General features: G+C 40.4%; 1 protein-coding gene across 4 annotated transcripts in view; it reads right to left on the bottom strand.

Moving 5' to 3' along the window:
- Positions 1-13,761: 13,761 nt before the first annotated feature.
- Positions 13,762-21,647, bottom strand: part of LOC139444611 (uncharacterized) — a 100,449-nt gene continuing 92,563 nt past the window's right edge. For all 4 annotated transcript variants that reach the window (XM_071225518.1, XM_071225517.1, XM_071225519.1 and 1 more), the window contains exons 22-23: positions 17,934-17,993; positions 13,762-14,004 (exon numbers count right to left, since the gene is read on the bottom strand). The gene's annotated coding sequence lies outside the window, so the exon portion shown is untranslated. The remainder of the gene's footprint in view (positions 14,005-17,933; positions 17,994-21,647) is intronic.

The raw sequence follows: 21,647 nt of genomic DNA, 5'->3' as shown, positions 1-21,647 counted from the left end.
TGAGAGTAAATGTCAGTCATAAATGTGAACTCCGCGTTCATTTGTACACCTCTGTTCTCAGCCTGTGTTGGCTTACTTACTTACTTACTTACTTTGGAGATTTAACGTGCGCTTTCCGACTGATGCGTATTTCGCACACGGGCCCAGCCAGGCCATTTAATGTGTTTCCGAAAGGGGCGAAGGTGGTCTGTGCAACCCAAGAGGGGGCTTTAGGGGTTGCTTATATAGAAATTGGGAATTTTGAGATTTGGAATAGATGCCGATGGGGTTGGGGAGGAGAACTAAGGGAGCTGGGTATGGTGGATGTTTGTTTGTTTATGTGATTTTGATTAGGTAGGTTTATATGTTTTTAGATGCGTTTTATTAGTTCCGTTTTGATTAAGAATACGCCTAAGGCCTTGAAGTTTTCTAGTTTATTTTGTGGGTTTAGTATTGCTTCTAGAGTGAGAGCCTTGTTTAGATTGAGGCTGGTTTGTAATGCGGTTCGATGTGTGAGGTAGTGTGTGCAGTGGATGAGTGCGTGTTCTGGGGTTTCTAGTTGTTTGCAGTGTGGGCAGTTACCTGTAGTGTGTTTTTTTATTTTTTTAGGTGGTTATTTAGGTTGGTGTGTCCTGTTTGGAGTTTAGTGATTACTCTGTCGATTTTTTTTGATGGATGGAAAATTTTTGGTTTGGTTAGTGCTTTGCTGAGCACTCTTTTGATTTGGCTATTTGAGTTTAGATATAGGTTATGCCATTTTTTTGTGATTTTTTGTTTGTTTACACTTTTAATTTCTGATTTTGAGATGGGTAAGTTTAAGCTTATTTCTGGGATTTTGAGGGATAGTTTAGCTGCTTTATCGGCGTTTTCATTACCGTATATTCCTACGTGGGCGGGTATCCACAAGAAGGTTATTTGTTTGTCTGCCTTAGTTAGGTCGTTGGAGCTTTTAAGTATTTGATTTATTAATTTAGGTCGGTTTTTGGTATTTGTTTTGGAGGGCTTGCAGTCCACTTAGGGACTGTGTTGGCTATTTAAAGACTGTTTTATATATAACGTGAAACTGACCACATGGGTGTTGGGTACACATGGGTGTCGTCTGCCCGTGGTCACGTGTAACCTCACTGAACTAGGTCACCCTGTTAGTCAAATGTGAACAAGCTAGGAGGAAACCACTTTGTGTATGTGTACATTGTTGACAAGTACGTGTCACGTGACCGGGGTGGAAATTTAGGCTGGTTAGATAAGCATCGGCATATTGATATGCCAATTAGCAGCTCGACCATCGCTCGTCGGAGATCCAGCGATCTGTAACTAGCTGATAGTCTGCTGAACACTATTTTCAGAACAAGTTAACTGAAAGGCATGTTTGTTTATTTTATGTTTAACGCTGCAATCAGCAATATTCCAGGTACATGACGGCGGTCTGTAGATAATCGAGTCTGGAACGGACCTATGTGGCGTTAGTGATGTTTAAATGTTAAGTTAGTAAATCAGTAGTTAAACAGTTTTTAAAAAAATACAAATTGTATCATTGACTCACATATGTCCCCTTATGTATTTTTTGTCTGTATTAGTACGTGTATTTAAGTTATGAAAATGACTTTCCTCACATGTTTTCATATATTTTGACTTTAATAACGGCACGTGTAGTTGTATATATTAAATATCTGTTATGTCTCTGTATGTAATCAGCGACATGACTGATATATTTACAGAAGCAGCTAAATGGACATCCACGTTTGAACATTTAGATACTCCATAATACTCAGTGACAGCGAAACACAAGGAAAGAAGGTCGTTAATGTAGGTGATCATTTAGCATAAGATACTACAGAACGGTTATCAGTTATAGTATATACATTATTTAAAACGAACTCACATCTTGCGAATATTTATAATGCGAAAAAACGAATTGACCGTAAGAGGTTCTGTGGGTAGCGTTTCAGCGAAAGATTAATTTTGACAACCGGAAGCGTACATATAAGCTACCAATTCTATATAGTGTTATGTAAGGTGTTATTTTGAAGTAGCACGTGTATATCGCGAGATACGAACATTTCTAGATATATGCTAGCAAATTACTTTCTCTACCCCTTTCTCTAGGGGTAATAAGAATTAGAACGTTCCTTCAAAAAGACTGCGCTGCGTGTAAATCTCGCGAGGTACACGTGATGCTGCAAATTAAACGTTCCAAAAGGTAAACTAACTCTGAAATTAAATGTTCAGGTGGATTATTTCTTGAAACTTCGTGCATTAAAGTTATAAAATGTTATCTAAAATCATATTATGCGAACAGTCTCGTCGATCACTGACGGGGATTTTATGACCGCTTCTATTTATCTTCATCCTATGTGATGTGGCGGGAAGTCTTGGTCTAGCTGGCTCTAAAGACAGGACACGGGAGACGACTGGATGCTGATGGTGGCTGCCTTACTGTGTGATGCCAGTAACTCTTCACAATACATGCACAACCAGTCAGTCCAGATTATCAAAACTTACATAACACTGTGAAAATGGCAACTTGTATGTACGCTTCAATCACTCTTAAAGTTCACAAAGTACAGTCAAGAACCCTTTTTTCGTTTGTATTGACCACAGGACTTTCAAGTCCTGAGATGTGATTCGAACCACGGACCTTCTGATCCGAGGTCGGACGCCTTGTCCACATGACCAAAGAGTTTAACCCCCTTTTCGGGCCGCAAAGTAGGGTCCTGAGGCTGCACCAGTGTAGAGCAACCATAAGAATTCTGAGTCCCATGATGGGATTCGAACCATTCACCTTCTGATCTGAGGTCGGACGCCTTGTCCACATGACCAAAGACGTTAACCCCGTCAGCAGGGTGACAATGTAAGGATGTCATCTGTGGGATGACTCCACGCCCTGCTACACGTTTTTTTTCTGCGTCATAAGTATTCGCAAGATGTATATTCGTTTCTGAGGTCAATAATACTTTAAATACCTCTTAGTGATGTAAGGTGTAATGTTGCGTTACGTGAGTGAGTATGATTTTACACCGCTTTTAGCAATATTCCAGCAATATCACGGCGGGGGACACCAGAAATGGGCTTCACACATTGTACCCATGTCGGGAATCGAACCCGGGTCTTACTTCGGCGTGACGAGCGAACGCTTTAACCGCTTGGCTACCCGACCGCCCCTGTTGCGTAACGTAGCGTTCGTGATTATTGCACTTTTATAGCGACGTAACCGTGTGTGTGTTTTCTTGTACCAGTCCGGTCTAATGCCGGTCTTTATAGTGCTAGCCGTGTAAGTGGGAAGCCACTAGGACGATGTCCATGTATCAGGAAGATGGAGTACAGACAGGGTTCTGGAAACTCTTCCGGTACATCAGTAGGGGAAACGAAACAAAGAGTTGCTCGTTGAACAATAACATATTAAAGATTCGAAATATCTTTGTTTTCTTTGGAAAACAAATTATTCGAAACGAGAAGTTCATAACAATCTTACTAACTTGTGGAATAAATAAATATTAAAATAAAAACCGACGAATGTGTTTTTGTTTGTTGCTTAACGCTGCACTTAGCAATTATCCATCTGTGTGAAGATGAAGTCTGTAAATAATCGAGGCAGGACCAGACAATTCAGTGATTGACGGCCTGACCATTGTTCTACGCAACTGGTATGCGATAAAATGCACCAACCAAGTTGAACCGGACCACGCGATCCCGTTCATCGCATCTGACGACAAGCATGGGTTGCTAGAGGCCAATTCTAACCCGGATCTTCACAGGGGCGACGACTATGTGGTATGGCCATTTCGGTAGCCTTGTGGTTAAAGGTGAGCTTGTCTTACATTCGGGTTAGATTCCCAGAGATATGACTGTAATATGCTAAAAGCGGCATAACACGTACCTCATTAATTCGCAACCAACAAATACTAACGGTATTATTGTGTATTTCTTTTTAATATGTGAGAAAAGAAACGTGTAAAGGTTGGCAGTAAAATCAGACATCTTTCCTTAATATATGAAGAGGCTTGTTCAGGATTGTAACTATACTTAGTGTACTTTTTTCCTAATACCCGTGGAGATCCGGGGTAGATTAGGTCTTCAGCAACCCATGCTTGCCGTAAATGGCGACTATGCTTGTTGTAAGAGTCGACTAACGGGATCGGGTGGTCAGGCTCACTGATTGGGTTGATGTATGTCATCCACAGGACCATGTAACTAATACTAATAACAAACAAACTCGCAAACGAGTCCGGCTCTCGGCCTCGTCTACGAGTTTTTTCCGAGTTTGTGTATTCTTATTTATTAGTTACATGGTCTTAAATTGTGATGTCATCACATCAAAGTTGCGTACATCGAGGCTCATGATGTCAATCACTGGATTGTCTGGTCCAGACTCGATTATTTACAAACCGCCGTCATATATGCGGACTATTGCTGAGTGAGGAAAACAACAAACAGCAACAACTTACTTCCTTAATAAGTGAACATAGTAGTAACAACCCTAAACTGGCCTCTTCACTGAACATGCAAGGGAGATAACCACTCCCGTGGCATGTCTTAGTGAAATAATGTTCACGTGTCACGCAAGGAATTAAGGTTCGATTCTCCGTGTCGTTATATTGTCTCAACCCAATTTTTCAGTTCCACATATGTTTTCTCTTATAAAAAAGGGTCTCTAATGATTGACATAGCGTGTAATTTAATCAACTGAAATTAGGATATAAAATTATATTTACTGTAATTTTGTAATAATATTTCCAGGACAGAAGGAGGAGATGACGGCGCCAGTGGCCACGCTGGTTGTGCCGGGGGCGGGTCCCTACTGTGAGAGCGATTTCGCCGTCTCTAGGAATTGGAATTAAGTGAAGAGTATATTCAACCGCTTTTCGTGAAAATCTACACAAAACGTTAGACGGTTTTGCAAGTGACAGTATCTGGGCAGCCAAAGGGTAGGAACTGGTGTAAGATTTAGAAAAAAACGATCTGCAAGAAAAGTTTGTGAAGGAATACCACTTCACTGCTGGTTACGACGGGCCTTTAAACTCAAGAACCGTCGCAATGATGCGTGGTTCAAGATTTAAGACTGATTACATCTGGGTGGACGTTACAATTCCCGTTGACGCCAGAGCCACGACAACAATGTTAGCCTAACAGTGATGAGTGAGTGAGTTAATATTTAAAGTCACAGCGGCATTACTTCAGCCATATCGTGACTTGAGCAAGTTATGTATTTATATAATATATTAAGACCTGTCGTCGAAGGACAGTACAACAACTAGCAAAATATCACAGATTATAATTGTAAAACTAGTTATAGAATAATAAAATAATCAGATTATAACAGACGACACTATATAAAAAACGGGCTTTATATCGCCAGCAACCAAAGTGAGGCCACCATACTGAGGGCCATGGGGACTTACGGTACTTTGCTACCTACATGGTACCCTAGCAGGATTTACACCATCCCTCTGACCACTGGCGATGATCAGAAAGATTAACCAAAGAGTTGGAATAAACAAAAATACTACGATTAAAATCACAGCGAAATGAAATGATACGTTGAATGATACCGGACTTACGTACCTTCCCAGGGGGCAAACAGTGATGAGGGAGAGGGAGACGTATCAGATCACTGTTGTCAGTGAAGAATGCATTAGAGAGCATGTCAAAACAGAATATTGGAAAGCCTTATGAACAAATTTTTTCTCCGCCAATTTGAACATTATTTAAGTTATATTGTGCTAATTTAGGACCGCTGTCGTAGAAGTTTTACGCTTTGGTGAAACCAACACGAACGGGTATGGTGCTGACAAACCAAGCATCATGATCGCAGCAAGTCTGGGATTCGAAGTAAGGTACTGGAAGAAAGGGGATGCAATTAGTCAGCATCTTGTTTAAATGCTGAGGAGCTATCGGTGATGCCATACAATGTTTTTTAATGCATACGTTTATGGTCAATATGTTTTATGTTGTTTTTTCATTGGTAACGAGAAATGGAAAGAATATGATAGCGCCGTGGCTGCCAATTTGATATTTTCATCACCATTCACACGCCCATCAATCGTTTATCAGCAAGAAATGTCATTTACATCAGGAATGTGAAATAAACAATTTAATATGAAACGTTTTATTTCTGTTTTTGACCTTCACACACACACACACACACACACACACACACGCACGCACGCACGCACGCACGCACGCACGCACTATTTGAACCGAATCCATTTTTGATATTCACCAAACCACTGATATGTCCTTTTGTGTATAGGACCTCAGCACAATTGAAAATGTCATGTGTTTGTGTTTCTAGATCATGATAGATCATGTATAGCAGCTATGCAGTTGTCTTGTATTTACAGTAAACTACGGTTATAACAAACACGCTTATAACGAACTAACGCATATAACGACTAATTTTTTAGTCCCGACTATGTGCTGTAGTTATGCTGTATATATGCTTATAACGAATTACGGTTATAACGAACTAAAATTAGTAGTCCCATTGAGTTCGTTATAACCGTAGTTTACTGTAATATTTTTAGGATGAAGGTTAAAGAACTAATGAAGTCAAGCTGCATTTTCAACATCACCACCGAAACCATATGGCTTATTGAGCTAACGCTCCAAGCAAGTTAGTGCTCTTTTCCACTGCTCCCAGAACCGCCTCCGTGATCTAGTGGTAGAGCAGGAAAGTGGAAGATTTGGGGTTCGATCCCCTGCCGCGTCATACCAAAATACATAAATAGATGGAATTTGTTGTTACCCTGCCTGGCGCTCGATATCAATGGGACAACACAAGGACTGGTCAGTTTAAAGTCAGTTTAAAGTGTCTGAGTGGGGAATACATGTTAAACTGCGGCATGGTATCTCAGTGGGCTAGCACTTCAAAACCGGCATTAGTCCCGACCAGTACCAACAGCCACACACACGACGTTAGACCCGCCTCTAACATTCACTTTTAGATTGATTTACATCATAAACTTTGATTGATAAACAGAATGGTGTTTGAATGACGAATCAAATTTTTGACACTGCCATTATACCTGATCAAAGAACAATTGCAACTATTCTTTTCTCAGTTCACTCCAACCCTAGCCATAAAGATTGGAAAAACTTAACAGTATTTCACAAGATATACAAAATAGACAAAGTTAATAATCAACTCAACATTTTATTATAAACTTTATCAAATCTCAGCAGTAACAGTGACGTCACAACGCGTGGAAACACAATATATGTGCAAATGATGCCACCTTTATACAGGACAATGTACAGATAATGGTACTGTGCTGACATATGTACACTCTACTGTCAAACAATCAGTAACAGACCAAGAACCAAGTAACAAGACACAATGCTATATAACGGTACACAGGCTTGCCATTCAGTAACATCCACTCATCGCTCCCTCTTGTCATGCGGTCTCTTCACCGATATGAACTTCCGCGGGCAAGTAAATGTTTTGGCTCAAATATAGAAGCTTACCTAAGTTGCTTTTAGAACAAGTGCAACACGGCTCTTGGTTGGTACACAGTGCATGCTTAATGGGTTTGATACTAACAGAACATAACGTAAGCATTTATAAGAGCAGGTTTAGGATCCTGAGATGGCAAAGATGTTGATTATAATTGGATAATGTTAAAGCACGTGATCAAATGTCATGTGACGTGATGCACCAATCACGAAACGGGGGCTTTACATTGATCAGGGACAACAGGTGCACGTTGCTGACCTAGAACTAGCAATGTACATCATTATATACTATTCAACTTTTGATAGGGATATTTTTTTATTGTTATTTCTTGATTCCCACACATTACGTCATTACTTATAACGTGTAGATTTGATAATAAGAAGTATATCCGTATCTTTATCAAAAGTTGTGTAGTATAATACAGAAGACCCCGTTGATCCGGATAGCACCGTTCTCATCGATATAATCCAGCTTAACACAATGTCCGGATTAATGAATCCGGGGTAGGAAGAAATGTTTCTGTATGTGTACAAATGTCGGCGTTCCCTACGCCGTCCGGAGGGCGGGGTTATCGGATTAACGGGGTTTTGCTGTATTACTAGGTAGACATATTGGACCATCAGTACAAAGAACGGCACTTCACTAAATGTGTAATTCACAGGCTCAAGACAAGCGGCACTACCGTAGTTTATATGTTCCGCGAAGTAAAAAGCAGACTCTGAAATTGCGTCTAGGAATCGCCCTTTTAGATGAGAATATACGTTTGCTTTAAAGGATGACGTTTGTAAAAGCGATGATTAGGCTTTTCAAACATGTGATATACAACATTAGGTTTAGGACAAAAGCGATGTCTTAATTATATCTCTTGCATAAATGTAATTCCTTGAAACTATTTGTAAATATCATACAACTGCAAGGTAAATGTTTTGTACAAATAACGACCGAGGGTTCATTATCGAGAAGTTAAGAACTCGAAAAACAATAAACGTTATTATTATATTTCTCCATTTATGTATTTGAATTGTTCATGTGGGATCTTGTTATCGGTCTATCAAAGAGGTATGAAACCTTGAACAAAATTGACCTTTGCCCGTTTCATACTCCCAAACTTTAATATACTGGGCATTCTAACATTAACAATATATATGTATAGTATATCATATGCCGTATACAGTGTATCAATGTATTATACAGTATGTCAATGTAGTATATCACATGCAATGTACAGTACATCACATGCAATATACAGTATATCACATGCAATATACAGTACATCACATGCAATATACAGTACATCACATGCAATATACAGTACATCACATGCAATTTACAGTACATCACATGCAATATATAGTACATCACATGCAATATACAGTACATCGCATGCAATATACAGTACATCGCATGCAATATACAGTACATCGCATGCAATATACAGTACATCACATGCAATATACAGTACATCACATTCAGTATACTGTGTGTCGCTTATTAAAACTACCCCCAGGAAACAGATTTGTCCAAAGGTGAAATGTTTTCGGAGTCGGAATGGCCTGTGTAGAGTCGCAGTGTTGTGTACAATGAATTGTCGTACATGTGGATTTAGTGTGTGTGGGTGTGGAGATACAATACGCATGTGACACGACTAGGCTATATGAGAAGACAACAATGTCTGTCTAGCTATTTGGCACACCACAGTGTTGAAGTGGGCGTGGCTGTAATCCCTCGTGGGGAATATAGGGCAAATGAATCACCTGTTTAACTGTTGTGGGTTTGGGGTTGTGATGAGGTTGGAGTAGGTATTGGGGTTGTGAGGTGGTGTTGGGGGTTCGTGCACGTGATTGGGGAAGTGAATACTACCCTTACTGTAAATCATTGAACATCACTATTGTACAATACGGCACCATCATAAATAAATGAAATCCTCGGTGTGTTGCGATTTAGAATAAATGAAATTGTTTACAAATATCAGGCTTAAATAATTTGATATAATTGATAATCTTTGTGCAACGTATTGACACATTTATCTGAACAAAACAACCGCAACAGCGATGCTAATTTTGATACAACCACCAAATACACTAAACCTAGATATAACCTGCAATTTACAACTAGAATAAGCTTGAAATTAAAGCTGGAATAAACTTGGAGTTAAAGCTACAATTATCTTGGATTTAAACCTAGAATAAGCTTGGATTTACAGGTAGAATAAGCTTGAATTTAAACCAAGAATAACCTTGGATTGAAAACTTTAATAAGCTTGGGTTTAAAGATACAATAATCTTGGATTTAAACCTAGGATAATCGTGGATTTACAGGTACATTAACCTTGGATTTAAACCGAGAATAACCTTAGATGTACAGGTAGAATAAGCTTGGAATAAAACCGAGAATAACCTTATATTTAAACCTGGAATAAACTTGGATCTAAATCTAAAATAACCTTATATTTAAACCTTGAATAAATTTGGACTTAAACTTGGAATTATCTCGGATGTAGGATAATAATAGTTCCTTCAGTGATTCACTCACCAATAGTTTTTAGTATCCCTGTGTTATACCCTACATAACTAACGAGTGGGTTTGGTTTAACGCCTCTTTATACAGTATTCAGTTATATCGCGGCGTGCCACCGCAACGTGAGAGAAAGTGGTGCAGGCCTAAATTGTTTACCACGTGAAACACGAGCACGGGTACGTATTGACAAAAGATACAAAAACACATGACCTCGTCGCGACTGATGTGAGAAAAATAACGCGGAACATTCGTCACCAACAGCAATCGAGTTTGTTTCGGACAATAGATGAATACAAAAGGAAGGTAACGACCACTGGGGTGTTTGTTTTGAGGAGTAGTGTAGACCATCAGTGAGGATGTAGCAGGTTTCCATCGAGGATGATAATGAGAATACTGACAGTGGCTGTTTGTCTCTTATCTTATTACCTTCAGGAATACCTTAATCGAGACTGGTTATTCTCTGGCGTTGAGGTTTTATACCATGTTTACAGATGGAACAATACAATAACATGGTGAAACCGAAAATACAGGTGCTTGGACTGAGCAAAGTTTTTATTATTCAAATGTATCACTTTCAGCCTCGGTCAAACGAAACACGAAGACCGGTCAAGTGATTCCATGCCGGACACGCGCGTGACAGTTGGTCAGCCTGGTGTGTATATGGTCAATTTAGTCAAATAGCGGGTCCCTCTAGCTTTACGAACATAGGAACATATACACTTGAAATCGTTCCGTTTCTTTGTTGCGCTGCGATTCAATTTTACTTAAACACGATACATACTAAACTGCGTGGAGAGTTTGTTCGCGTTAAAATGTGTATGTATGAAACTCATTCCCATGTTATTTGCTGTTCCTTGTCTGAAATATTTCGAAAATACAAGGAGTGAAATAGTATTAGGGAATTAGGGTTCTGTATAACAAACTACAATTTTGAGATTTGAAAGAAATACTATTCTGAATATATAATACTTCATAAAGGTTCTAACGGCAATATTGAAACATATAGACTTAACAAACACGAAAACGTTTAGAAAACAGTCGAACATCCTTCATGTAAATAATAACGTGTTTTAAGAAATATATTACTGAAACGATGCTACTCAAAACAAGTTTAAGAACATCCTTCTTATAAAACTTTTAAGAAATATATAGCCATAATATAAAGTAAATCGTCTTATTCCAATCACAAAAAATAAACAGCTACAAAGTAACAATGTTGTTTTTTGTCCTGGAAATCAATAACACACACAACTGTCTGACTGTCATGGCGGTTTGAAGTTTCCACCCCAGACCCATGCCAAATGGTCCTTCCAATACTGATAGACGCTTTGAATGATAACCATTTTTGAGACTTCCTAACGGAAGAGTGAGTGAGTGAGTGAGTATGGTTTTACGCCGTTTTTAGCAATATTCCAGCAATATCACGGCGGGGGACACCACAAATGGGCTTCACACATTGTACCCATGTCGGGAATCGAACCCGGGTCTTCGGTGTGACGAGCGAACGCTTTAACCACTAGGCTACCCGACCGCCCCCCTAACGGAAGAAACGAACCATTGCAATGCATTGTGCTCTATGTATATCACTCATACTATAGGGCAGATTAACTAAAAGAGATAGTCATATGGAAAAAAAACGGTGTTCTTGAGCTTCTTTTGAGGAGTATGTTTTTGGGAGAGCGTTTCGGTCAGTGGGAGTTCTGTATGGAGTTATATATCACAGCACCTTCTATACAGCCTGTTACCCACCTGTAAGTATTGTCAAATCATAGGACACTAGATGTAAGCCGTTTTCACTTTTCTTGCAGAAAGAAATAATTATGAAATCACTATTTTGAATTCTTTGGAATTTGACGTACAAAGTCCCTTGTTGTTCCATACCGAGATGGTTCAAACACTCGTTCCAGCGACGAGATAAATCGTAAGGCCATTGTGACAAATATATAGATGTGCCCGTACCCAATACAGAACTGGTTTGGAAGGTGGGTGGAAAAAATATATTTCAACTGATACCTTATATTAAAATATACAAAATGATGAGGTTCCATTTACAAAAAGATAGCTATCATAAACTAAAAATAAATGATTCATAAATAATATGTCATTTTGTCACAGTTAATCAACCTATAGATGTTAATAACTTTCATTTGCTCAGTTGTCAACATCCTCTTAAGACTAGTTCCAGAACATGTTTAGTCAGGGACAGAGTTGATCCAGTATGGGCAAACAAACTTTTTTTCTTATTTGGCCTTACACTGTACACACCAAGGGTTAAACACTATTTTGCCCGTACACACCAGGGGTTAAACACTATTTTCCCCGTACACACCAAGGGCTGAACACTATTTTGGCCGAACACACCAAGGGTTAAACACTATTTTGCCCGTACACACCAAGGGTTAAACACTATTTTGCCCGTACACACCAAGGGTTAAACACTATTTTGCCCGTACACACCAAGGGCTGAACACTATTTTGGCCGAACACTGTACACACCAAGGGCTGAACACTATTTTGGCCTAAATCAAAACACAACAACGTGGTTTAGTCAAATCATTTTCTTCCGATTTCATCGGGATAAAATATTTGTATCTAAGTTTAAGTGTCAATATGCACAAGAACAGCAAGGGAATAAGCCGTTTGACAGAATGATAAATATCTTAATAATAAACAAATAGAATGTATTTATATTTACACTGAACAATTAAGTGATGTACAGGGTATATTAATATAACAAGAACTGTATACACATAATCTACAAGAGTGATTATAATAATCTCAACCGCCATTGCATTACACAGTGATCGTAATTTACAATTATTAACAGTAACATATAGCGCATGATGTGCATATTATTCCTGGGTGTATTTACAACACTTCCTCTTTTGCCTATGTCAGTTTATAGTGCATATTATACAAACAAACAAACAAACAAACAAACAAACAAACAGCATCGCGCACATAAAGTCTTTTTCAGGGCCGTCATGCAGGCAACCGGGGCCCTGATAGAGCACACAATCAGGCTTAATCTTGCTGTACATTATAGTAACACATATTTAGGTTGTTTTTAGTCAACATTTTCGAAATGAACGTAACATGACGTTATTATCACAATGTGTTTGTTCGTTACATATGGCGATCTTTAACGTGGCCTTTGGGGTTTATGTCTTACAAATTAACAGGGGATGGTCAGTCCCCAAGCCTCTCTTAAAAACCCCCAACAAAACACACATCTTTATCTTTTTGTTGTATATATGTTGATGTTAAAATTCCATTCATCTTTAAACACAAAGTTATTATTTGAGTAGACATTGCCTCTTACATCCGAAATATTAGAAATCATGTTACGATTAAAAGATACAAGAACTGATTTAAGCTGACACTTCCTATAACTGTACATACTTATAAACATTGTAAGATATGGGATATGAAGCGTCACTGTACACTATTTCAACACGACAATCTGTACATTCCGTGGCAATATGAAACAGGCTGTTTAACATGCAGCAACATAGATGGGAGTTATCTCCCCTCATACCGGAACTATAATGTAGAGTTATGACGTCACCTTTGAAAATGAATTACACTAAGAAATAGTGAGTAAAATTGAACGTTCATCATGAAACAAAATGATGAAAACGTAAGGGTCCACTGAGATATAACATGGTGGGTTATATGAAAATCACACGACGTTGAACATTCAACACTAAGTAATCCTGAAACTACTCAAATCCATACAAAGTGTTCCATTATGAGCAAAAAGGCTTCTTCTGATTATGACCTCAACCCTCGTCGACCTTGACCTCAGAATCTCTCGATCTGGAGACAGGCGTCACCACATGGCTGTCTCCTCATCTCGAAAGATGTTGAGGACTCAGAACCATGACAGTGTAGACTTTTGTGACCTTCTGATGACCTTGACCTCAGGAACACTAATGAAGTCACACACCCATACATTGATAAATTTGGCACTTGCTGAAACTATGTCCATGATATTATTCTATCTAGTCCGCTTTCTAGTCGTATATCTACATCTAGCCCATAGATGGTACCTGTAAAGACAAAACGGTATTGTAAGATACAAATATATCAGTCAACAGTCAATATTTCATGATGGTAAAATGGAAAAAGTATTTTGGCTGACACGTCGATATGAGCGAATGGGGGCTACGAACGGGCTACGAATACACACATGCTGTGGGGTCAGCAACAGTTACAAATACAACCATGTTATAGTATGACAGAGTAGAGGTCGCTCTAAGATTGTGTATTCAATTCCGAAATCGAGGATTCACTGTCATTATGGTGTGTTAAAACGTTGTAAAACCTTTTCAGAAATAATGAACTAATGTCACGGTCGCACCAGTAATTGGTTTTAAAATTACTTTTACACCCATGGGGAAAAAAGGTCAACAAGTGAGAAACATGTACGCTACTTGTACCTACCTATACACCCTCGTGAGAAACATGTACGCTACTTGTACCTACCTATACACCCCCGTGAGAAACATGTACGCTACTTGTACCTACCTATACACCCCCGTGAGAAACATGTACGCTACTTGTACCTACCTATACACCCCCGTGAGAAACATGTACGCTTCTTGTACCTACTTATACACCCTCGTGAGAAACATGTACGCTACTTGTACCTACCTATACACCCTCGTGAGAAACATGTACGCTACTTGTACCTACCTATACACCCCCATGAGAAACATGTACCCGACTTGTACCTACCTATACACCCTCGTGAGAAACATGTACGCTACTTGTACCTACCTATACACCCCCGTGAGAAACATGTACGCTTCTTGTACCTACTTATACACCCTCGTGAGAAACATGTACGCTACTTGTACCTACCTATACACCCTCGTGAGAAACATGTACGCTTCTTGTACCTACTTATACACCCTCGTGAGAAACATGTACGCTACTTGTACCTACCTATACACCCCCGTGAGAAACATATACGCTTCTTGTACCTACTTATACACCCTCGTGAGAAACATGTACGCTACTTGTACCTACCTATACACCCCCGTGAGAAACATGTACGCTACTTGTACCTACCTATATACCCTCGTGAGAAACATGTACCCGACTTGTACCTACCTATACACCCCCGTGAGAAACATGTATCCGACTTGTACCTTCTTGTACACCCATGGGAAACATGTACCCGACTTGTACCTTCCTATACAACCAAGAGTAACAAGTTACCCGACTTGTACATACCTATACACCCCCATGAGAAACATGTACCCGACTTGTACCTACCTATACACCTCCTTGAGAAATATGTACCCGACTTGTACCTACCTATACACCCCCGTGAGAAACATGTACGCTTCTTGTACCTACCTATACACCCTCTTGAGAAACATGTACCCGACTTGTAACTACCTATACACCCCCGTGAGAATCATGTACCCGACTTGTACCTACCTATACACCCTCGTGAGAAACATGTACCCGACTTGTAACTACCTATACACCCTCGTGAGAAACATGTACCCGACTTGTACATACCTATACACCCCCATGAGAAACATGTACCCGACTTGTACCTACCTATACACCCCCATGAGAAACATGTACCCGACTTGTACCTACCTATACACCCCCATGAGAAACATGTACGCTTCTTGTACCTACCTATACACCCTCGTGAGAAACATGTACGCTACTTGTACCTACCTATACACCCCCGTGAGAAACATGTACCCGACTTGTACCTTCCTGTACACCCATGGGCAACATGTACCCGACTTGTACCTACCTATACAATCAAGAGTAACAAGTTACCCGACTTGTACATACCTATACACCTCCTTGAGAAACATGAACCCGACTTGTACATACCTATACACCCCCATGAGAAACATGTACCCGACTTGTACATACCTATACACCCCCATGAGAAACATGTACCCGACTTGTACATACCTATACACCCCCATGAGAAACATGTACCCGACTTGTACCTACCTATACACCCCCATGAGAAACATGTACCCGACTTGTACCTACCTATACACCCCCATGAGAAACATGTACCCGACTTGTAACTACCTATACACCCCCATGAGAAACATGTACCCGACTTGTACATACCTATACACCCCCATGAGAAACATGTACCCGACTTGTACCTACCTATACACCCCCATGAGAAACAGGAACCCGACTTTTACCTACCTATACATCCCCGTGAGAAACATGTACCCGACTTGTACCTACCTATACACCCCCGTGAGAAACATGTACCCGACTTGTACCTACCTATACACCCATGAGAAACATGTACCCGACTTGTAACTACCTATACACCCCCGTGAGAATCATGTACCCGACTTGTACCTACCTATACACCCTCGTGAGAAACATGTACCCGACTTGTAACTACCTATACACCCTCGTGAGAAACATGTACCCGACTTGTACATACCTATACACCCCCATGAGAAACATGTACCCGACTTGTACCTACCTATACACCCCCATGAGAAACATGTACCCGACTTGTACCTACCTATACACCCCCATGAGAAACATGTACGCTTCTTGTACCTACCTATACACCCTCGTGAGAAACATGTACGCTACTTGTACCTACCTATACACCCCCGTGAGAAACATGTACCCGACTTGTACCTTCCTGTACACCCATGGGCAACATGTACCCGACTTGTACCTACCTATACAATCAAGAGTAACAAGTTACCCGACTTGTACATACCTATACACCTCCTTGAGAAACATGAACCCGACTTGTACATACCTATACACCCCCATGAGAAACATGTACCCGACTTGTACATACCTATACACCCCCATGAGAAACATGTACCCGACTTGTACATACCTATACACCCCCATGAGAAACATGTACCCGACTTGTACCTACCTATACACCCCCATGAGAAACATGTACCCGACTTGTACCTACCTATACACCCCCATGAGAAACATGTACCCGACTTGTAACTACCTATACACCCCCATGAGAAACATGTACCCGACTTGTACCTACCTATACACCCCCATGAGAAACATGTACCCGACTTGTACCTACCTATACACCCCCATGAGAAACAGGAACCCGACTTTTACCTACCTATACACCCCCGTGAGAAACATGTACCCGACTTGTACCTACCTATACACCCCCGTGAGAAACATGTACCCGACTTGTACCTACCTATACAACAAGAGTAACAAGTTACCCGACTTGTACATACCTATACACCCCCTTGAGAAACATGAACCCGACTTGTACATACCTATACACCCCCGTGAGAAACATGAACCCGACTTGTACCTACCTATACACCCATGAGAAACATGTACCCGACTTGTACCTACCTATACACCCATGAGAAACATGTACCCGACTTGTACCTACCTACACACCCATGAGAAACATGTACCCGACTTGTACCTACCTATACACCCATGAGAAACATGTACCCGACTTGTACCTACCTACACACCCATGAGAAACATGTACCCGACTTGTACCTACCTATACACCCATGAGAAACATGTACCCGACTTGTACCTACCTACACACCCATGAGAAACATGTACCCGACTTGTACCTACCTATACACACCCATGAGAAACATGTACCCGACTTGTACCTACCTACACACCCATGAGAAACATGTACCCGACTTGTACCTACCTATACACCCATGAGAAACATGTACCCGACTTGTACCTACCTATACACCCATGAGAAACATGTACCCGACTTGTACCTTCCTATACACCCCCATGAGAAACAGGAACCCGACTTTTACCTACCTATACACCCCCGTGAGAAACATGTACCCGACTTGTACCTACCTATACACCCCCGTGAGAAACATGTACCCGACTTGTACCTACCTATACAACCAAGAGACACAAGTTCCCGATTGGTACCTACCTATACACCCCCTTGAGAAACATGTACCCGACTTGTACATACCTATACACCCATGAGAAACATGCTACCCGTTCACTCTGCTGCTAGACGTCTAGTAAATATCTGAAATATAAAATAATGACACTTCATAGTGTGCAATAACATTACATGGTGACAAAAAACATCAACAACTGTGTGCCAATTCTCCTGCCTGTCGTGCACAATAATACTTATCAGTTTCCAATGCTTCTACACCTTCTACTCGTATGCAATCATTACCATTACAATATATATATACAATTGTAACACATTATTTGAATAATTATAATCGATACCATCGATATTGTTTCAATATCACGAAACAAATTGATAAATATTATCATTATATGAGAGGCCACAGAACAGCCGTCCAGCGTCTGTTGGTTCAATACATGATTTTATCCTGTACATTTGTTTGTTTGTTTGTTGTCTAACGCCGCACTCAGCAGTCCAGCTGTATGACGGCGATATGTAAATAATTGAGTCTGGACCAGACAATCCAGTGATTGACATCCTGAGCATCGATCTACGCAATTGGGATACGATGACATGCATCAACCAAGTCAGTGAGCCTGACCAGCCGATCCCGTTAGCTGCTTCTTACGACAAGCACGGGTTGCTGAAAATGTATTTATGTCATATGGAATTTGTGAAATATCCTTAATACATGTTCAAAATACTTCCTGTATAATTACTTATTCATGCTTAGTAATTATTTGACATTTCGCAAAATAAAGTAAAAATATGAAAGCAGGCAGAGGTGGGCTTTCTTCCGCCATTGTCTGGTTGATTATCAGACAGAGACAACTTGAGGGAGTATGCTGACACCCATCGTCAATACTTCACGGGTTTGTATACACCACGTTCCCTCGTCATACGTGAATGCATACATCCTCTCAAGCTCATTAAAATCAGACTTAAGTTCTCACTGCCGCTAAACACAGATCTGAGGACATCCCATTACAGGTCACGTCAGAACGAACTTTCGCGAACTTTGACCGACCACTGAAACGACTAACAAGAAGTCGACATCAGCCAATTAGAAAGCAGCTTTCTCGAGCTTTACGGCACTCGTTTCAACCTGGCGACTTCCATTTCAGACTATGCTTGAAAAATATGTTGACACAGTTCTCGATTAAAATTTTGAAAACTGAACAAACAAACATTTAAGATTGTCTAATATATGGTTGCGATTGTATGGCAGTGCTTCCCACGTACTGTGCAACGCCTCCTCCGTTCAAATGTTCATCCCACGGAAGCGAGAGACAGACGATAATTTTGACGGAATCAGTGGTACGGGCCGTAACTGTCGTTCGGAAATACCGCGTGTCAGCGTATTCGAGGTTGCATGATTTGAAAACACGTATTGGGATGTCCTCAGATCTTTGTTTGGCGATAGCGATAACTAAGATCTGATTTTAAGGAGATTGACATACTCTTGCCGTGTTGTCGCTATTTTTAACCAACGAGCCACGGGCTGGTTCCAGGGGGAAACCAGCGATTGCTCTGACCAATGAGAGCTCAGATTACATCGGCTGTTTCTCGTGCAACACGTGCCCATCATTGCAGTCATCAACTCTACACACTCCTTCAATATCAGGTAACGGTAGGGTTCGCACAGAGATCATGCACGGAGTAGGGTTTATTTGACTTCCGTGAGTTAGACTCAGCCTCGTCTTGAAATAGACCCGCGTCACTATTACACCCCATGTATTTACGGTCGTGTGTGTTCACGGGTGATGGAGGGAGCGTATACAAACATGTGAAGCATTGAGGAGAGATTATGCATTGTTTGCCTATTTTAAAAACAACAAATGTTAATCAATGATGTTTCCTTACAAGCTACTGTCTTTTAATAAATTATACAATAATGGAATAAATTATCATATAATTCTTGCGATACTGATTTTTATTTACAGGGTAAAATTTAATACACATGTTATTCTTCCACGGCCACATATTTTTATAAGCAGTAATTGAACGTCTATAGTGAGCAAATTTGTAAAAAAAATATTTTTTTTATTGACATATAACTTTTGTTTACTATGGTATTATTTACAATGAATATAACAAATCTCATTCTCATTCGTGCTCTCTCGTGTCATTCCGGTTGACGAGCCGAGTGGTTACGGAAGGAGGCGAGTGGTGTGGAATGCTCTACGGTAAGACCCCCCCTCTTTCAAACTGTCCTAGCCCACCTCATCTACGACACATTTGACATGCTATATTGATGTGAATGTTGATAGCGTGAAGGATACACACGATGCAAGGATGAGAGTATATACATGTGAACATGCCGAGGTAGAGGACTAATACATGCTATAAGACCACGACAAATTCAGTATTTGTCACTGTATACCATCCATCGTTTGTGGGGGCACGGGTGGCCCAGTCGTCTAAGGCGCCGCGATTCGCTGTGCAGAGTTGCGTCCCCTGGACACGCCAGAAACCTATGATTGTGGGTTCGAATCCCGGTTCGCCCCAATTGTTTCTAGGTTTGTCAGCACCATACCCGGGCTCGTGGGTTTCACCGAAGTGGTAAACGTCTGAGACCTGCATCACTTCGGGCTTTCCTCCCACATCAAGCTGACACGCCGCGATATAACTGGAATATTGTTCAAAGCGGCGTTAAACCCAACTCACTCACTCACTCCATCGTTTGTATACTTGAACAGATACCGTAGATATCGTATATGAGGAACAAATATTGAATTTGACGTGGCCTAACCTAACGGTACTTGGTACAGGGTCGATGTAGTGAATATAGCTTATCACAATGCGCATCTAGAATGTAAAGTCGCGGTGCGATACATAGTATTTCTCATAAAACACGACATATGTATGGAATCCTGGAAAGGACAAAACAAAAACGTTTTACAACACGACATGGCGTGGTCGTATTGTCTTGCTTTGGTTAATTTGGCATTTTGCATTTTGCGCAATCGTACTATAGACACTGCTTTTAGCAGATATTTCTTATGATCATGAAAAGGGTTTTGTCGCTTTTTATTCTTGTTTTCAGGGGCCACAATGTTCTTTATGGATTTTAATAGGAACGAGCATTTAACAATTAACTTTCACAGTATAAAGCCTATACTTAACATATCTACTGAACAAAAGCGTTAGGGATCACGGATATTTTGGGGATATTTTTTCGTAGTGAAGACTGAGCACACCATTTCATAAAAAATATCCCCCAAAACAGTAATGGTCCCTAGTGTAGTCGTCTCGATATGATAACTTTTGATGCTAACATCGCAACATGAAGTATCTCGACGCTAGAGCAATGCAGTGGATCGTTACAGCCGTTAACTCGAACTCGACAAACTCTTCAAGAATATATAACGATATAGCACGGTCTTGGTAGATAATAGTGAGTGAGGTCGGCGGCTTTTAATAAATTTAGTATTTCAGCTTTTAATAGTATTTCAGCGAACGCTCTAAGTGATGCAGGTCTTAGACGTTTACCACATTACTGAAACCCAGTACTGAAACCTAGAGACATAATAAGGGTTAATCTAGGAATCGAACCTACAATTTTATCTACAAGTCTACACTATGGATAACTCGATGTCTTTTCGATGGCACCTACTTCGAGTTAACGAGGGTCTACTTTAGAACATGAATTATTTCTGTCGGGGAATTGGTGCCTTCTCCCTATCGATCGTGTGTAATTATGACAAGTGAATAAACAGTCCATCAAATTGATTATTGCACTTTGAAAGGAAACAGCATTTC

This window comes from Haliotis cracherodii, unplaced genomic scaffold (genome assembly GCF_022045235.1).
Source record: "Haliotis cracherodii isolate W230 unplaced genomic scaffold, xgHalCrac1.p SCAF_6, whole genome shotgun sequence".
NCBI lineage: Eukaryota > Metazoa > Mollusca > Gastropoda > Lepetellida > Haliotidae > Haliotis > Haliotis cracherodii.
The sequence above is the reverse complement of the archived record's forward strand: the minus strand, read 5'-3'. Positions and strand labels throughout refer to the sequence as shown.